This window comes from Schistocerca piceifrons, chromosome 9 (assembly GCF_021461385.2).
Source record: "Schistocerca piceifrons isolate TAMUIC-IGC-003096 chromosome 9, iqSchPice1.1, whole genome shotgun sequence".
Lineage (NCBI taxonomy): Eukaryota > Metazoa > Arthropoda > Insecta > Orthoptera > Acrididae > Schistocerca > Schistocerca piceifrons.
The window spans coordinates 225867654-225888456 of NC_060146.1; the positions used below are offsets into that span (position 1 = coordinate 225867654).

At 48.2% G+C, this 20803-nt stretch overlaps 1 protein-coding gene across 1 annotated transcript in view; it reads right to left on the reverse strand.

The window, feature by feature from the left end:
• LOC124716886 (UDP-glucuronosyltransferase 2C1-like) overlaps positions 1-20803 on the reverse strand; it is a 96777-nt gene that overhangs the window by 64745 nt on the left and 11229 nt on the right. The gene's annotated exons all lie outside the window — the stretch shown is intronic.

The window sequence follows — 20803 nt, forward strand, 5'->3', positions numbered from 1 at the left end:
ACAACCGAGCACCCAGATGGTACGGTCGAATCTCACTGTTACTCCGTGCACGTGTATCCCGTCAGTGGAAATGTAAATTACACTCTAACACAAAATAACGACGCACCACGAAGGTATTATTCGAACCGGACGAACATCGGTAGATGTGGTGTACTCCTACATGTACAGACAAACTAATTATTACCACTTCAGGAAAATTGGGTGACGAATTCGAGAGCAAGAACTTTGCAAATTCAGCAAGTGAATAACGCGTTTCCCCTTGCGCAAGCATTTATTCGATTTGGCAGTGATTGACAGAGTTATTGCACGTCCTCCTGAGGTATATCGTGCATATTCTATCCTATTGACGAGTTAGATGGTCAAAATACCAAGTTTGTTGGACGACTCTGTCCACTAGGCTCCAAACATTCTAAATTGGGGAGAGCTCCAGTGGTCTTGCTGACTAAGGTCGTAGAATTTGACAAGAATGGAGACAAGCAGTAGAAACCCCCAGCGTGCGAGGGCGGGCATTATCTTGCTAAAATGTAAGCCCAGGATGTCTTGCCACAAAGAGACATTAAACGAGGAGTAGAGCACCATCGACGTACCGCTTTGTTTCAAGGGTGCCGCGGATGACAACCAAAGGGGTCCTGCTATGACATGAAATGGTTCCCCAGACTATCAACTCCCAGGCGACAACCAGGTTTGTATCCCAGTGCTGTCTCGGGGATCTCCACACACGTCTTCGCTGGTTCACTGGTCATTCCGGCTCAGTCATCACTGAAGACAATTCTACTCCAGTCAATGTGACCGAGCGAGGTGGCGCAGTGGTTAGGACACTGGACTTGCATTCGGGAGACGTTCTCAAGTGTGGGGAGATCCGATGAAGAGAAGGTAAGGTTTGGCAAGTGCGAGGACAAGCAGTAGAAACTCCCGCCGTGTGCGAGTGGCAATTGTCTTGCTGAAGTGTAAGCCCAGGCTGGGTTGCCATGAAGGTCAACAAAAGCAGGCGTAGCATGTCCTGGACGAACCGGTGTGCTGTAAGAGTGCGACAGACGGCAACCAAAGGAGGCCTGCAGTGGAAAGAAGCGGCGCCCCACACCATCGCTCCCAGATTTCGGGTCGAATGGCGGTCGACAGTCCAACACTGTCTAGGGCGCGTCCACTCGGCCTGCAATCTCATTGACTCGAGCAGGAGGAAGAGGTTAGTGTTTACCATCCTGTCCACGACGAGGTGATTACAGACGGAGCACGAACTCGGATTGTGTCAAAGATTTGGATGGTAATCGGTGGTGACCTTTCAAAGGAACCATTCTGGCATTTGCCTGGAGTATTATCGGCTTAGTACACCAACCAGATCAGGATTTTGACGTTGTATGCGCCAAGGGCACAGAATCTGGCAAGAAATCCTTCAGGAAGACATCCGACAACATCAGTCAACGTCACGCCATACCACTGCTTGCACAAGGGCCAAAGGTAGGCCAACGCGTTACTGCCTTTCTCACTTTCTAAAGCTCTTTCTGTTTAACAAATAATCCATTTTTCTGAGATTGAAACCATTTGTCCATTTCATTTGGATAATTCCTTCCTGATGAATGTTTCAGACAGGTAGAACAGCTGCCAGAGTGCGTTAGTGTTTTTCGTTTTCAGTGTCTCTACCTTGCCTCATAGGGTACATAAGGGGAGTGATCAGAGTCACATATCGAGTGATCACTGTAAAGGAGATGCAGCGTACACGTGTGGGTCAGCGTTATCAGCACCTGACAGATTGAAATGGGGCTCACTGTGGATCTCCATTTGATCGAATGATTGAAATGTCCGGTATCCATATTTGTAAGGCATTCGGATGCGACAGTGGCCCAATGTCGGACTGCACATTCGTCGTCAAGGCTCCGGTCTACTACAGCTGACCGCCATCGAAGAGGACGGCCGCACTGTGCACCGAGCAGATCGTAAGCCCTGTCAACCGGGAACAACTAATTGGTTCCTTGCAGTGTTCTGTGTCACCTCGCACCACTGGTCAGCGACTAGCTGCAGCCAGACAAGGAATTACGATACCCTGTGTAGGCCGCCACTAACACCACAACACAACCAGTGGTGTTGTGACACACAAGCGTGGGCTGCTGACGAATGGCGGCGCACCCTGTCCAGCGTTGAGCTCTGGTTCTGCACCGCCACAGGTGAGCACCGCCAACCAGTATCGTGGAGACGTGTCGAGGTGTCCCGCTCTTCCAGTGTTTTGGAGAGGCACTGGCGTTGCACTCTTGGCATTTGAGGAGTCATCGGGCAGGGCTTCAGGTTGTGGCTGCTAGCGATTAACTTTTATGGCACAATGGTGCGATTCATCATGTGTCACCTCTAACGTAACGTGATGCCACTCTTCAGCAGGATAATGCTCGTCTACCTGTGTCACGTATGTCTGTAAAGTACAGTACATGGTTATCACAAATGATTGAAGCGATTTCACAGCTCTACAATAACTATTATTTGAGATATTTTCACAATGCTTTGCACACACATACAAAAACTCAAAAAGCTTTTTAGGCATTCACAAATGTTTGATATGTGCCCCTTTAGTGATTCGGCAGACATCAAGCCGATAATCAAGTTCCTCCCACACTCGGCGCAGCATGTCCCCATCAATGAGTTCGAAATCATCGTTGATGCGAGCTCGCAGTTCTGGCACGTTTCTTGGTAGAGGAGGTTTGAACACTGAATCTTTCACATAACCCCACAGAAAGAAATCGCATGGGGTTAAGTCGGGAGAGCGTGGAGGCCATGACATGAACTGCTGATCATGATCTCCACCACGACCGATCCATCGGTTTTCCAATCTCCTGTTTAAGAAATGGCGAACATCATGATGGAAGTGCGGTGGAACACCATCCTGTTGAAAGATGAAGTCGGCGCTGTCAGTCTCCAGTTGTGGCATGAGCCAATTTTCCAGCATGTCCAGATACACGTGTCCTGTAACGTTTTTTTCGCAGAAGAAAAAGGGGCCGTAAACTTTAAAACGTGAGATTGCACAAAACACGTTAACTTTTGGTGAATTGTGAATTTGCTGCACGAATGCGTGAGGATTCTCTACCGCCCAGATTTGCACATTGAGTCTGTTCACTTCACCATTAAGAAAAAATGTTGCTTCATCACTGAAAACAAGTTTCGCACTGAACGCATCCTCTTCCATGAGCTGTTGCAACCGCGCCGAAAATGCAAAGCGTTTGATTTTCTCATCGGTTGTCAGGCCTTGTAGCAATTGTAAACGGTAAGGCTTCTGCTTTAGCCTTTTCCGTAAGATTTTCCAAACCGTCGGCTGTGGTACATTTAGCTCCCTGCTTGCTTTATTCGTCGACTTCCGCGGGCTACGCGTGAAACTTGCCCGCACGCGTTCAACCGTTTCTTCGCTCAATGCAGGCCGACCCGTTGATTTACCCTACAGAGGCATCCAGAATCTTTAAACTGCGCATACCATCGCCGAATGGAGTTAGCAGTTGGTGGATCTTTGTTGAACTTCGTCCTGAAGTGTCGTTTCACTGTTATGACTGACTGATGTGAGTGCATTTCAAGCACGACATACGCTTTCTCGGCTCCTGTCGCCATTTTGTCTCACTGCGCTCTCGAGTGCTCTGGCGGCTGAAACCTCAAGTGCGGCTTCAGCCGAACAAAACTTTATGAGTTTTTCTACGTATCTGTAGTGTGTCGTGACCATATGTCAATGAATGGAGCTACAGTGAATTTATGAAATCGCTTCAATCATTTGTAATAGCCCTGTATATGCACTCCTGTGGCCAGCGAGACCCTTACATCCGCCCCCAGTAGAGGGTACATGGGGCCAGCTCAGATGTCAACTGCAGCCTGGTGACACTATCCGAGAGATGGAGGACCGGTTAGAACAGCTGTGGGATAGATTGCCTCAGGAGAGGATATAAAAGCTTTACGACAGCCTTGCCGACTGAATCTGTGCGTGCATCCAGGCCAGAAGGCCTGATGAGGGGACTCATACTGCCAAGTCGTTCGTAAATTTGACTCGCTTTTGTAATCACGAAAACAGAATCTCGTACAGTCTCAACACGTCGCGTTTCCTCCTCCTCCAATGCTGCTTCACTAAGTACAGTAACCAGTATCTCCTGTAATGCCAGTTCACCAAAAGTATCTGGAACCACACAGCATGCAGTGCGATTGGAAATAACAGCGGTTATTGCAATCTATAAAGAAAGATCGTGTGACTGGCGCATATAACTACAGGCCCATCTAAGGAACTTCAGTTTCTTCCAGAATTATGGGACCTGTATTGTCCTCACTTCTGACGACTTTTCTGGAAACTTCCGTGTAGCAATCGAATACGACGGGCATAAGGCAGTTGCGTGGCCGATTAGTAACGTCGCAGGAGTTGTTATGCCTACAGACATTTATAGTCTGTTCATCTGAACCAAGGTACGTTTTGTGCTTGTACCAGTGGAGGGATGCCTTAATGGGTTAGTAAAATTATATATGTTACTTGCTTGGACCGTGGAGTTACGCATGGTTAAACAGCTATTTATAAATAGATGCGAATGCCGAAACTCACTATTCACGCGTATGCACTATCAGAAAAGCCATTCCTTGTTATATCTTTAAAAGTACCTTATAGGTAAAGCTTATTTTCCAAATTATCTACATACAGGTATACGAGGGGAATTCAAAAAGTAGAGGCACATTTGTGAAAAGCTGTACTTATTCTAATAATAGAAAACTGAAACATGTTAATAGTATTAATAGTACGATTTATCAAAAATTTTCAGTGTTCGGCTCCACAAATTTAAATTATATGTAAAGTTTTACTCCAGTGCGTGGGAAATAAACATCCCAGGTTGGGATGCATAAACTAAAACCAGAGGAGGGGATGGTCTGACGCAGAGGGGGTGAAATCCCCCCATCCCCCCCCCCCCCCCCTGCAAATCGCACACTGATCTGAACTCATCCCTGACGTAAACGAAGGTTGCTCTGGAACTGGCCACGGTTAATGGCATAATGTGTTTACTTCGCCCAAAGCGAGGGACTGCAAAGTAACAAACACTGGTCAGGAATATTTTCTCTGTTAGTAATTACAACCGTTTCTTATTTCTGGTTAATTATTTAAAGACTATTAATATTTTACGAACAAGAAATGAAATCTTTTCTTTATTATAGAGCACAATAAAGTTATTGTACAATAGGTACCATAAGAAATAAGATTGCCTTATTCTCTATTTTTTGGACATTTATACAATTAGTAATTTATTCAGTACCATGGTACATTTAATTTGTTGTGGTCAATATTTTTTAGCTGTGTAGTTTGTCGGAGTAACGCATTTCATTTTTTGGAAGAACACACCGCCATTTCACTGTATATTTCTTGTGTACAATCTAGATTTTGGCTTTCATGGCTTTATTGATTCCAATGTTCTTCGACCATGAAAAATAGACATTTCGACACATTTGATTAAGTGATATAAACGGTACAGAGTTAAAGTTTTGTGGGATTAATTAAATTCCTTGAAGACTTTAACTTTGTACCATTTATGTCACGTTAAGCAAATGTGCTGAACTGTTTACCTGTCATCCTGCACACTACACAGCAAAATAATGTTAATACTTTGAGAACATTGTACTGGATAATGGTGTGAAAGCCGAAATCTAGAGTGTACACAAGAAATATACAGTCAAATGGCGGTGTATTCTTTCACAAATTGTGTATGACCGTGGCTCAGCACCATCTATAACTTTTTAATGTATGTCATTTTAATTGAGCCTACTGACAAGATTATAAAGGCAGCCTCTGTAGTGGGACAGTTCTACCTTACTAAATTAGGCTATTAAGTAAATTTTTATGTAAAGTTAAAGAGAACACCATTCGGTTGACAGTGATGCATACAGCTAGTACAGAGTAGGTTCTCGAAACGTTGTAAACAAAGTTTCGCTCCCACGGGGAGCCGTATAATATCCCTTGGCCCGTACTAGCGGTTAGGATTCGTGAATCGATTCCGTGGACAAAGGATTGTGGGGTTTGTTTAGTGGACCGATGGGAAATCGTCGCCTGGTCGGACGGAACACGTTTCTTCCTACGCAGAGGGCTGGTGGTAAGGTTTCTCGGCGGTGTCATCCGGTATTGGCAGCAGCTGAGAGTCAGTGCGGCGTGCACTGCCGTAAGACGTCTTTACTGCGAAGAGCGGCTAGAAGCCGAGTGAAAGGCGGACTGCTGTACGCGACCGTGACGAGCGGGGCCAGAGGATCCTACAGGCGGCTCGGTTCAGCCAGCGCAGCCCAGCCCGCGGTTTCCGCCCCAGAACGGACGGAAGTGGACCGCGGAGAGCTGCGGCCGGTGTTTTGCCGTACGCGGCCGCTCTGCGCTGGCGGTGGTGCTGCTTTCCCTACCGGCTATCGAAGTCTCCGGGCGGAAACTCGCCGCTCCGGGGGCAGAGGGAGCGGCCGCGTCGCGGAAACGCCGCCAGGGAAAGCATCCGAGATCCGGGAGGCGGCCAAGACAGTAGATCAGAGAAAGGCTACTTTACATAACAGAAGTTATAGAACTAACAGTCTCGTGCCCTCTTTGTACAGTAAATACTGATAAAGGGAAAGGCGGGGTGAAGCGGCCACTAAGGGCAATTTAATTTTCACCAAACCGTTTTTCCGATAGAAGCTTGCCGCTTACGCATTCTGAATCTGTATAATAAGGTATCACGCTATATATCTACAAGTAAAAAATATATAACGAACAGGATCTATACGAATTTTTCTGAAGCCTTACATACTGACAGTTCTCCCAACTTAACAAGGTCACGTCGCCAGTGCGGACATATACACTCGTAAAGTGGGCGGCACGTGAAGTAAGGCCACTGGCTTGCCATCTTCCTTTAAGTGCCGACACTTCGTTGTTCCTCGACTGAAATGTCAACAGTTTCCTCCACAAATATGATGAGCTGGATTGTCTGCCTTTTTGCTCCACTGTCGCAGCTCGGAATTGTGTTTAGTTCACATTTATACTACGAGTCTGCACATTTGCAATGTCCGGTTCTAATTGGGCTTCGAATGACGCAGAATTTTCCTCGGCAATAAAAGCCAGTCTGTTTTTCGGAGGAATAATGGAACTTCTTCGGATCCGCGTTTACGGTTTCTTTCCAGGCTTTCTTCCTGCTCCCACAATTTATAGTTTTCTAGAGCGGAGTCAATACTTATGTAATCAGAAAACAAAGAGAAAGGAAGGTGTCGATTGTTTTGAATTCTTCTAAATTCTCCAGGAAGCGTTTTGTTACCCTCGCCGTTCTGGTGGAGGCACCGTATATGACTTGAGGCTGATAGCCAGTCTCAGTGGCGGCCGAGGCAATCCTACATTGTGGGATTTAGCTATGTGCCTACTTTCCTGAGGTGCTGGGACAGCAGGATTCTGCTGCTGCTTAAAGCAGAGTTAAAAACCGCTGTTGGTAACGCGTGTACCGAAGAGCCACCAGTGCTGCAACATGGCTTCCGTACGATATTATTGCCTGCACGCGGTTTTGAAGCTGTCTCATAGCTTAACGTTCTAAATTAATTCCCAGGAAGTCGTAAGTTTTATTACGAGTTAAGGTAAAAATATTTGAAAGAGTTTTAAACTGTATGTTTGCAAGTTTCTTTTTCCGGGGGATTCGCTATACCTCCATCTCAGTTGAACTGGGCTGAAGCCTCCATTTACGGAAATCCACTGAAGGCGCCAAAGAAACAGGTACAGGCATGTGTATTGAAATACAGATATATGTAAACTGGCAGAAGGCGGCACTGCGGTCGGCAACGCCTATGTAAGACAACAAGTGTCTGGTGCAGTTGTTAGACCGCTTGCTGATGCTACAATGGCAGGTTATCAAGATTTAAGTGAGTTTGAACGTGGTGTTATAGTCAGCGCACGACCGTTGGGACTCAGGATCTCGGAGCCAGCGATGAAGTGGGGATTTTTCCCGTGGGATCATTTCACGAGTGTACCGTGAATGTAAAACATCAAACGTCCGACATCGCTGCGGTCGGAAAAAGATCCTACAAGAACGGGACCAACGACGGACTAAGAGAATCGTTCAACGCGACAGAAGTGCAACCCTTACGCAAATTGCTGGGTCATCAACAAGTGTCAGCGTGCGAACCATTCCACGAAATATCAGCAATATGTGATTTCGAAGCTGAAGGCACACTCGTCTACCTTTGATGACTGCACGACACAAAGTTTTACGCCTTGCCTAGGTCCGTCAACATTGACATTGGACTGTTGATGAGTGGAAACATGTTGCGGGTCGGACGAGTCTTGTTTCAAATTGTATCGAGCAGATGGACGTGTACGGGTATGGAGACAAGCTGATGAATCCGTGGACTCTGTTCAAACTGTTGGAGAGTCTGTAATGGTGTGGGGGTCTGGAGTTTGAGTGATTTGGGACGCCTGATACGTATAGATACGACTCTAACATGTGACACGTATGTAAGCACCGTATCTAATCGCCTGTATCCACTCATGTCCATTGTGCATTCCGACGGAGTTGGGCAATTCCAGAAGAACTATGCGACCCCCCACACGTCCAGAATTGCAACAGAGTGTCTCCAGGAACACAGTTCTGAGTTTAAACACTTCCGCTGGCCAGCAAATTGCCCAGACATGAACATTATTGAGCATGTCTGGGACGCCTTGCAACGTGCTGTTCAGAAGAGACCTCCACCCCCTCTTACTCTTACGGATTTAAGGACAGCCCTGTAGGATTGATGGCGTCAGTTTCCTCGAGCACTACTTCAGACATTAGCCGAGTCCATGCCACGTCGTGCCGCGGCACTTCTGCGTGCTCACGGTGGCCCTACACAATATTAGGCAGGTGTACCAGTTTCTTTGGCTCGTCAGTGTACTTACCCATTGCCATGATATAATTTACTAACGCTTCGTTTTCTTAATTTCGTTATGTTGTATAGCTAGTGCCCAATCAGCAGCGTATCCAAATTTTAGAGATTATGTTGCGGGCATACTTGCAGTGTAGAAGCTAAAGACCAGACAAGCTAAAAAAATGTCCAAATGTGTGTGAGATCTTACGGGACTTAACTGGTAAGGTCATCAGTCCCTTACACACTACTTATGCTAAATTATCCTAAGGACAAACACACACACACACACCCATGCCCGAGGGAGGACTCGAACCTGCGCCGGGACCAGCCGCACAGTCCGTGACTGCAGCGCCCGAGACCGCTCGGCTAATCCCGCGCGGCCCAGATAAGCTAAGATGGTGCTTTGGCTAAAACCATTGTTCAGTTTAATCTGTTTGCATGATGTTACTTATAATCCGTCTTGATTGCAAATTTTTTTTATTCATATGACTGGTTTCGGTTAATTCAGAACCATCTTGAGATCTGATATTTCAGTTACAGGAGTAACCCGTCCAAATCCAGCAACTTTCACATGCTGATGTGACGCAGCATGTGAAAGTTGCTGGATTTGGACGGGTTACTCCTGTAACTGAAATATCAGATCTGAAGATGGTTCTGAATTAACTTGAAAGTTGCTGGATTTGGACGGGTTACTCCTGTAACTGAAATATCAGATCTGAAGATGGTTCTGAATTAACCGAAACTGGTCATATGAATAAAAAAATTTGCAATCAAGACGGATTATAGGTAATGCTGATGTGACGCAGCATGTGAAAGTTGCTGGATTTGGACGGACTACTCCTGTAACTGAGATATCAGATCTGAAGATGGTTCTGAATGAACCGAAACCGGTCATATGAATAAAAAAATTTGCAATCAAGACGGATTATAAGTAACATTATAAAATCACTGATTGCTGTTATCCCATCAGACATTATGTCTGTTTTTGCAAAATAATCTGTTTGCTCCATTTGTCCCCAGTAGCCAGTTGCAATGTTATCTCGCTAAGTCAACTGAAATCAGCTGTGACTGTAGATTCTACGTCAGCACGTGACGCTGTACGGAGGCCAGGATCGTTAGCTAAGCTGCGCGGTGTTTTCCCACTGCGAGGCTGGCAGTCGTCGTCGGTCCCTGGTGGCAGACGCTGAGTGGAGGCAGCTTCCGGCGCCAGTCCTCTGTGTCGGCCGACCTTGCCGGGTCACCGGCTGGCGAAAGCCGCCTCCGGTGCTCGCACACCCAACTACTCAGTCACAGCGGAGAAAGTGGCGCCGGCGGCCGGCCGTTGACCCCCTGGAACCTTCCCGACGTGCGTCGCGGAGAGTTCGTTTCCGCCGAGTCACTGCGCGCGCCAGCTTCGGTCACTCAGCGTCGGAGGGCGCGCCCGCGCCCGTCCGCTGTACCTCCTGAGCAGCTGCGGACGGAGCTCCACCGCCACTCAGGAAGATATAAAGACGCTGTCGTGATCAAAAATTTAATTCCAGCTCAGAGTCCTAGGCGACCGGAAAAAAGAGCAGCTTGTAATGGTACTTGAATTAAGTAACCATTACGGCACCTCACCTGAACCTCTCGATACCAATAATATTCTACTGTGTTTCTGTAAAGTAGTTGACGTATTTCTGAGACAACATTCAGATTTGATTTCATTAATGTTGAAGTACTTTGATTCATCGATATGTTTATATTGCAATGATATTATTCTTGTGTGTATTCTTTCTTTAGTCACTATGATCTTTGACGTAACTCTTGATTTTTGGGCGCGTAAGCGGTTATTAGTTAGAGAGTCGGACCTTGAGAAAGTCAAGTCTTGGACGCCATGTTGGAAAGACGCATAACGTAGTCAGCTTATAAAATGTGAACTTTAACAGTGAGGAAGATGTTTTCAAGTATGTTTTGTATTGTGGAGAGATGTTTTGTGTGTTACGTGATACTGCAACATACTTTTGTTGTACCTTAAATTCGGAGTGCTGATTACTTTTTTACATCACCATTCTTCTGCAAGAGCGTAATCTTCAAGAATGGTTTGTGAAACACATCTATAAAACTTTAGAATATAGCAGAATAAAACCTAGGCCTCTTTGCATCCGAGCTTGGAATCATCACCATCTAGATTTTCGACGATTGAGCCATGATTTTACAACGAGACGCGTGGGAGACACGAAAAGATGAGTGCCTAGTTTATTCATTATTACATGAAATGACTTTATTAACTGTGCTCTAATGACACCTGCCACATAATAACTTTGTTGTTGCCCGAAAATGCAGTATTTAGCAGCGTGAGCAACACCACAATCATTATTAAATTTTGACCTTTGTTGTGGTAGGGTTGTTAGAAGCTGGCTGCAAGTATACGGAATAGGTTCCCAGACACGCGATTGCCTCAGAGAGTAAGTGAATCCCGTACGTTGTCCTCGACGGCGAGTGTTGTCCAGAGGCGAGGCTGTCGCCAGGAGAGTCCCGGGGAAGTGTGGCGCGGCCGGCCTCGCTCTCTGGCGGGCAGAGTGGGCGGCAGCTGCGGCTGATTGCCGCTGTCGCCGTATCGTTGTCGAATTACTGCAGGAGTATACGTGATCTCTTGTTCAGAGGACGAGCATTTAAGGACGCTAGCAGGGAAGGTCAGTGGCAGACTTCGGTTCACTGGGAAAGTTTAGGAAAGTGGAGGTCATCTATTGCTCGAATATTTGTGATCGCCAGCAAGTCCTTGGAGGAAGACGTAGAAGCAATTCAGAGTCGCGCCGCTGGATTTGTCACTTGTAGTTTCAACCGACACGTGAGTATTATTGAAATACTGGGAATCCCAGGAGGGAAGGCGACGCGCTTTTCACCAAACGCCGCTGAGAATACGTAGAGCCGCACGGGATTAGCCGAGCGGTCTAGGGCGCTGCAGTCATGGACTGTGCGGCTGGTCCCGGCGGAGGTTCGAGTCCTCCCTCGGGCATGGGTGTGTGTGTTTGTCGTTAGGTTAAGTAGTGTGTAAGCTTAGGGACTGATGACCTTAGCAGTTAAGTCCCATAAGACTTCAGACAGTTCAATATTTGAATACGTAGAGGACAGGAATTCGTCGCTGACTGCAGAACGACTCCACTGCCACCAACGTACAGTTCGCGCAAGGACCTCCTGGACAGTCGTACTTCCCTCGCCCTGCGTGCCAGTGTAACTGGCGACGAAATGACTAGCAGTGATACAAGCTGCAATCCGCCGTGCGTGCGGAATACGTACGCAAAAAAAAAAAAAAAAAGTTTCAAATGGCTCTGAGCACTATGGGACGTAACATCTGAACTCACCAGTCCCCTAGGACCTAGAACTACTTTAACTAACCTAAGGACATCACACACATCCATGCCCGAGGCAGGATTCGAACCTGAGACCGTAGCGGTCGCGCGGTTCCAGACTGAAGCGCCTAGAACCGCTTGGCCACTCCGGCCGGCAATACGTATGTAGATGTACGTTTCGTTCAAGTGACCGTCATCAACTGACCTACATAATTCTGACATAGCACTACGTAAGAAATACATACATATCAAACATGCCCGACTCTCCCTCGCTCTCTCTTTCTTTCTTTCTTTCTCCCGTTCGTCCGTCGATCCGTCAGACCGTCCGTGCGACTGTTAAGACGCCTTACTCTCACTACCTGCTAGAGGCAGCAAAGTGAAATTCGCGTCAAATGCTAAGGATGTCGCATATTTTGAGACTCGCCAACTCACTCACCAAAGCCTGCAGAGGCGCTGCCTACTAACGAGTAAATACACTGAAGAGCCAAAGAAACTGGTACACCTGCCTAATATCGTGTAGCGCCCGCGCGAGCACGCAGGAGTGCCGCAACACGACGTAGCGTGGGCTCAAATAATGTCTAAAGTGGTGCTGCAGGTAACTGACACCATGAATTCTGCAAGGCTGTCCACAAATCCGTAAGAGTACGAGCAGTGAGGGGCTGGGACATCTCGTTGCAAGGCATCCCAGATATGGTCAATAATGTTCGTGTCTGGGGAGTTTGGTGGCGAGTTGAAGTGTTTAAACTCAGAAGACTGTTCCTGGAGTCACTCTGCAGCAATTCTGGATGTGTGCTGTGTCGTATTGTCCTGCTGGAATTGCCCGGGACCGTCGGAATGCAGAATGGACACGAATGGATGCAGGATGCTTATGCACGTCTCACCTGTCACACTAGTATCTAGAGTCATCATGGGTCCCACACTATTCCAACTGCACACGCCCCACAGCATTACGGATCCTCCGCCAGCTTGAACAGTCCCCTGCTGACATGCAGGGTCCGTGGAATCATGAGGCTGTCTCCATACCCGTGCACATCAATCCACTCCATATAAATTGATGACAGATTCGACCGATCAGTCATCGACAGTCCAATGTCGGTTTTGACGGGCCCAGACAAGGCGTAAGGCTTTGTGTAGTGCAGTCATCAAGGATACACGAGTGGGCCTTCGGCTCCGAAAGCCCATATCGATGTTTCGTTGAATGGTTCGCACGCTGATACTTCCTGATGGCCCAGCACTGAAATCTGTAGACATTTGCGGAAGGGCCGCACTTCTATCACGCTGAACCATTCTCTTCAGTCGTCGTTGGTCCCGTTGTTGTAGGATCTATTTCCGGCCGCAACTATGTGGAAGATTTGATGTTTTACCGGATTCGTGATCTTCACGGTACATTCGTGAAATGATCGGGCGGGAAAATCCCCACTTCATCGCTACGTCGGAGATGCTGTGTCCGATCAAAAAAAAAAAAAAAAAAAAAAAATGGTTCCAATGTCTCTGAGCGCTATGGGACTTAACATCCGTGGTCATCAGTCCCCTAGAACTTAGAACTACTGAAACCTAACTAACCTAAGGACATCACACACATCCATGCCCGAGGCAAGATTCGAACCTGCGACCGTAGCGGTCACGCGGTTCCAGACTGAAGCGCCTAGAACAGCACGGCCACACAGGCCGGCTGAGTCCGATCTCTCGTGCGCCGATTACAGCACCACTTTCAAACTCACTTAAATTTTGATCACCTGTCGTTGTAGCAGCAGTAACCGATGTAACAAGTGCGCCAGACAGTTGTTGTCTTAAATGGGCGTTGCCATCCGCAGCGTCGTATTGTGCATGTTTCCATACCTCTGTATTTGAATAGGCATGTCTATACGAGTTTCTTTGGCGCTTCAGTGTACTTAAGCTTATGCCGAGCCCCATTGCGCGAGTCCTTATCGCATTAGTCTGGTTTTTTGCTCAGCGTCTGCGTGAAACACTCAAAAATGAAATGTGCGCTGAAACATGAACGACATAGTATACCTTTGAACAGCTGTTTTGCACGTCTGCCCCCCCCCCCCCCCCCACCTCTACGCACACACACAAAACGTCACGTCTGTTGCCTCGTACATTTTCCGTCACCAAGCCCAAAAATCAACATCTGTGAAAGTTTTAAACTTTACTGTCCGGCCAAAGCCTTAACATTAACTGACGACTGAGTCAGCAGATGTTTGTTTCCCTTACCGTTACTTCTACTGTATACTGGTTACGAGTTAGCTTATCCGAAAACAACGTACATGAACTATCATAACTTCCTGAGATATTCGTAACTCACAAGATCTGCTGCATATCCTTAGTTACGGACGCAAGAGCAATAAACCTGTAGAGTTAGATGTCAGACGCGCGTAACAGGTTTTATGTAGCCAACATACGGTGTCTCTCAGTTCACGTGACTGAGATACTTATCTGAGAACGGTAGCGGTGCTAACACACGCTCTCTAAGACAAAGAAACGATGCACCACGAAGGAATTATTCGAAAGAGACGGACATGGACAGACGTGATGTACATGTACAGACAAACAAACGATTAGAATATCACAAAAATTGGATGATTTATTCAGGAGGAAGAACTTCGCAAACTTCGCAAACTGCGCAAGTCAATAAGGCATCGGTCCACCTCTGTCCCTCGTGCAAGCAATAATTGGGCTCGGTACAGGTTGATGTAGTTGCTGGATGTGCTTCTGAGGCAGAAAGTGCCGAAATCTGTCCAATTAAATGAAATGTATTCGCAGCTACGAATACGGACAACCATCGGCTGTATAACTGAATGACGACGATGAAAATGTGTGCCACGTCGGGACTCGAACCCGGATTTCCCGCTTAGCGCGAGCCGTCGCCTCACCATTAGGCTGTCCGAGCACGGTCCACGGCCACACGTAGTTTGGTACGTGGCTGCAGCCTGCAAGTACCCGTACACCGATTACGTATGTTCCCGTACGGGGCAGGCATTTACTTGAAGTCGCTTGCCCGGTGTCGGTGGATAAATACGGTACCGCAGAGCCTGTGTCAGTCCGAATTACAATGTAAAGCATGACTAGAACACTAGGAGTATATTTAGTCAAACTTGGTACACACACGACTTACTACCAAAAAAAGAAAAAACACCTGTAGAAATTATGTAATACTAGCATTTCGCCCGGGGCTCCGTCCGTGAACGGATATGTCACATGTGACACACACACACACACACACACACACACACACACACACACACGTATATACCCTATTGGCCATTAAAATTGCTACACCAAGAAGAAATGCAGATGATAAACGGGTATTCATTGGACAAGCAGATGATAAAAGGGTATTCATTGGACAAATATATTATACTAGAACTGACAAGTGATTACATTTTCACGCAATTTGAGTGCATAGATCCTGAGAAATCAGTGTCCAGAACAACCACCTCTAGCCGTAATAACGGCCTTGATACGCCTGCGCGTTGAGTCAGAACTTGGATGGCGTGTACAGGTACAGCTGCCCATGCAGCTTCAACACGATACCACAGTTCATCAAGAGTAGTTACTGGCGTATTGTGAGGAGCCAATTGCTCGGCCACCATTGACCAGACGTTTTCAGTTGGTGAGAGATCTGGAGAATGTGCTGACCAGAGCAGCAGTCGAACATTTTGTGTATCTAGAAAGGCCCATACAGGACTTGCAACATGCGGTCGTGCATTATCCTGCTGAAATGTAGGGTTTCGCAGGGATCGAATGAAGGGTAGAGCCACCGGTCGTAACAAATCTGAAATGCAACGTCCACTGTTCAAAGTGCCGTCGGTGCGAACAAGAGGTGACCGAGACGTGTAACCAATGGCACCCAATACCATCACGCCGGGTTATACGCCAGTATGGACAGAACCTGGATTCATCCGAAAAAATGACGTTTTGCCATTCGTGCACCCACGTTCGTCGTTGAGTACACCATCGCAGGCAGTCCTGTCTGTGATGCAGCGTCAAGGGTAACCGCAGCCGTGGTCTCCCAGCTGATAGTCCATGCTTCTGCAAACGTCGTCGAACTGATCGTGCAGATGGTTGTTATCTTGCAAACGTCCCCATCTGTTGACGTGGTTGCACGATCCGTTACTACCATGCGGATAAGATGCCTGTCATCTCGACTGCTAGTGATTCGAGGCCGTTGGGATCCAGCAAGGCGTTCCGTATTACCCTCCTGAAGCCACCGATTCCATATTCTGCTAACAGTCATCGTATCTCGACCAACGCGAGCAGCAATGACGCGATAAGATAAACCGCAATCGCGACAGGCTACAATCTGAACTTTATAAAAGTCGGAAACGTGATGGTACGCATTTCCCCTCCTTACATGAGGCATCACAACAACGTTTCACCAGGCAACGTCGGTCAACTGCTGTTTGTGTACGAGAAATCGGTTGGAAACTTTCCTCATGTCAACACGTCGTAGGTGTCGCCACCGGCGCCAGCCTTGTGTGAACGCTCTGAAAAGCTAATCATTTGCATATCACAGCATCTTCCTCCTGTCGGTTAAATTTGGCGTCTGTAGCACGTCATCTTCGTGGTGTAGTAATTTTAATGGCCAGTAGTGTATATATAGCACTCTGATATAATTCGCTGGCGATTGCGTAATTCTTCAATGTTTTCCAGCACGCGACTGTAAGTGTATCTGTGGCAATGGGGCTGTGGCGTGAGACTCGGCCCGATAAACGCTGACAAAATCACTACTTCGCTGTAGTGCTTACTCTTACGATACGGTTGGGCGTGCACTGAGCAACCCAAATAAGACACCGTGCTCCGTACCTTTAAAATACTGTAAGTCAACGACGTGTAGCAAACAAATACCGACGGATCACTCTCATACCTTTCTACACATCACGCCTTCTGTCACTAGCGGCTGTACAGGTACCTTACTCCCACAGTATTTTAATACAATTAAGTCATGCGTATATCAGATTTGATTGCCATTGCTTCAGGCGTTGCTGAGTTATGCTTCTACTTTTTCATTCCGAACCCTCAGACACTGGGGTGCTAGTGGTGTGTTACTATCACGGTAAATTTTTCCAGGTAGCACGTAGTGTGTGTGCCCAATTTAATAGGAATTCCTAGAGGTGCCACACAATGGCGCTAGGACACTGTCTGTGCACACCACCATCTCCGTAACTGTAGGGGTCAAAGTCCGTTCTGACTGTCACTAATTAGCCGGGTGACCCTGAAAACTGTGCATTTGACATTAATATTAGTCGTTCTCTAATATTACAACGTAGATACAAAATTTGATTGAGATTATTCCAGAGATTCCTGAGTCAAATCTCTACGTTATAGGTGGTAGGTGGTTCTTAACTCCACAGAAACATTCGCGGATGGCGTATAACAACCCAATAAAGTTTGATCATGATCGGGTGAATGTATAGGAACGCACAGGAGATGAACAGATATTCATTTTCATATATTGCAATAGGATGTGATAAAGTAATCAATATGTGGCGGTAAATGCTAGTATGAGTACATCTCGGTCCTTCTCAACATCTGCATCTACAGCTACATCTACAAAATCTCTCTGCAGTTCACAATATGTGCTTGGCAGAGGGTTCATTGATCCGCCTCGAAGCTGCTTCTCTACCGTTCCACTCTCGAACAGCGCGCGGGAAAAACGAACACGTACAGTTCCGTGTGAGCTGCGATTTCTTTTAGTTTAATATGATGTTCGTTCCTCCCTAAGTCGGTGGGCGCCATCGAAATAAACTACGCCGTAAGTGATGCTGTCTGCGGGGAAGGGGCGGGGGAAATCGATTGTCCTCCCGTCGATGACGTCGCGATCAGAGCTCGCCCACCACGTGCTCTGTTTACGAGCACTGATCCGCGCTTCAGACATCTGCCGACGCTCGGAATTACAGACGCCGCCCGGCCTGCGAAACAAATATAAAAGCGCGTCCAATAGCCGGGGAGCGTCTGAATGAACAGGCCCGCCCCTCCTGTAATTAGCGGTCGGCAGCGGTCGGTGACGTGTGAACCGGCCCTTTTTATTAGTTATTTTCTGCCAGCCGCTGCCCCGTTTCTCACACGCGGCGCTCAGCTATCTGGCACTGCAATCGCCGATCGACCGCAAAATAATCGCGGTCCCATACAAATTGAAAGCCTTTTGCGGTCTTTTTTCATCTGCGCGAATCTCGCTGCCAGTTGCGGTTTCACGGCTGCGACAATAAAACACTCACGCACGTGATTTGCCTGCGCTGTGAAACACTCTACGTGCGTCATTTGCGCTCACAGAAAAAGAAGGAATGGACCTGACAGTGGAGCGGTCCGCCAATAATTTCGCAAAGTGCGAATCTGGGTGTTTGTCGAGTGTATTTTGAGCTGAGCTCTTACGTAACAGCAAACGCGTGCGGCATAAATCTGAGACGCAACTGACAGTTTACGAGATGCTTGAACACTAGCAAATTACACACTTTTTGGTAAATCAACACTATGTGACCACAAGTTTCCGGGCGCTAATATAGGGCTTGTCTACAGTTCGCTCTTATGTCGGTCTCAGTTTAGGGGGCTCTTTCAATGGAGCACTCAATGTGTGTGTGTGTGTGTGTGTGTGTGTGTGTGTGTGAGGGAGGGGAGGGGGAGGGAAAGGGGGGCAGCTAGTTCTTCGTCAAGAGCTGAGACGAGACGAGGTGGTGGCTCAGGTCGGCTCACCACAGAGGCGCTCCACTGGATCCACGTCAGGACACTGGGCAGGCCAGCGCATTCCAGGAATGGCACCGTCCGCAGACCACTGAGCCACAGACGATGCTCCACACAGGGTGCAATCGATCATCGTCTCCGAACCTGTCTTCCACTTTACGTACACAGCACTCTAAAATGTGTTCAGGTCCGCACTGCTGACAGTAAACATGCTCGCATATAACGTTCTCCAGGCATTCACCGAACGGAAACCCATTCGTCTGACGGCATACGTCGTGGTTCGTCGCTGGAAATCACTCGTTTCCTTTCATCCAGTTGCTCTCCACACCACCTCGAAGGTCCCTGAGGAGAGAAGTACACCAGTGTTTGACTCACGGGGGCCTGCTCGGCCGCTTTACTCCACTCCTTTCACCTCCCTACGCACAGTCATTGCCCCTGATTACACGCGGTTCTCTAGAAGGACACTTCCGGCAAGGCTCGATTGCCCCAGTTCGTCAGTAGATGAGTTCTGTCTGGTCTCGGCTAAGCTGTAGTTCTTCCTTCACAATCAAATCGACTTTGAGAGTTGTGGAAGGGCTGAGACGTCGCTTGTGGATGAGTTACTGAGTTGTGCTGACCGACCTACTGTGCAGTCGCTGCTCGTCTACTGTCAGCACAGCACTCCCCGCCTCCTTTTGTAACAGCTGGGCCACGCGGGATTAGCCGAGCGGTCTTAGGCGCTGCAGTCGTGGACTGTGCGGCTGGTCCCGGCGGAGGTTCGAGTCCTCCGTCGGGCATGGCTGGCTGGGTGTGCTTGTCCTTACGATAATTTAGGTTAAGTAGTGTGTAAGCTTAGGGACTGATGACCTTAGCAGTTAAGTCCCATAAGATTTCACAGACATTTGAACTTTTTTTTTTGTAACAGCGGGTCCGCCTCCCGCGACAGCCAGTAGAGGCAGAGTCCGCACCGTGTAGAGACCTGCTCTCATTTCGCGCACTTCTCGGCTGCAGAAGTCATCTAGAGGCAGCTGCCGCAGTGTTTAGAAGCGTTGCCGCCGGCCTTGTTTCGCGTCGAATGTGTGTGTTTTGGGGTGCTCCGATCGCCGTATCAGAATAAAGTCGCCGTGAGAGCTGCCTGTGTGTCTGGTGTAGAGTGTGTGCGGGCAGCGAGGCCTTTGGCAGGGACAGCCGCCGGGTCGCTCTCAGAGCAGCCGTGTTGCGTTGCGCGGCGCGGCGCCTTGTGTGAATGCCGGATGAGCTGGAACGGCCCTGCCGCTAATGGACGGACGCCGTGGCGGCACAGTCGCTCGCACCCTGCCAGAGGCGCGCCGCACTCAGGCAGCGCGGATGTGGTGCTGCGTTTGCCGTGAAATTAAGGCGACGTGTGCGCGAAAGCGCGCGTAGGGAGGACGGAGGCGCGGGGTCCACGTGCACTGCCGGTCGCGGTGCGGTGAGGTGAGGCCGCGCGGGGGTTCGAACCCCGCCCTCCGGGCCACACGGCCGCCGCTCCACCGCCTGACCAGCTCACGCCGGCGGCCGAACAGGCGTTGCGCGGTGTCCGGCGTTTCTTAAAAAAAATCGCCCTCTACACCGAATTTAACCCTGTCGCGTGTGGTCTGGTTTGAACGCGCCGCAGCTGCGCAGGTGGCAGGCTTTAGATGGGCTCGCACCTCCCTAAAGCGTTGGCGTACACTCTCGTGATACAAGTCACGGGACACCTCCCAGTAACGTGTCGGACCGGCGCGGTGCAGCAACTCGACGAGGCGTGGGAGTCTCTTGAAGAAACATTGAGCCATATTGCCTCTATAGCCGTCCATAAATGCGAAAGTGTTGCCGATGCACGATTTTGTCGACGCACTGACCTCTCTATTATGTCTCATAAATGTTCGACGGGATTCGTTTTGGACGACTTGGGTGGCCAAATCACTCGGTCGAATTACCTACAATTACGTTCAAGGAAATCGCGAATAATTGTGGTCCGGTGACAAGGTGCAGTGCCATCCCTGGAAAACTCC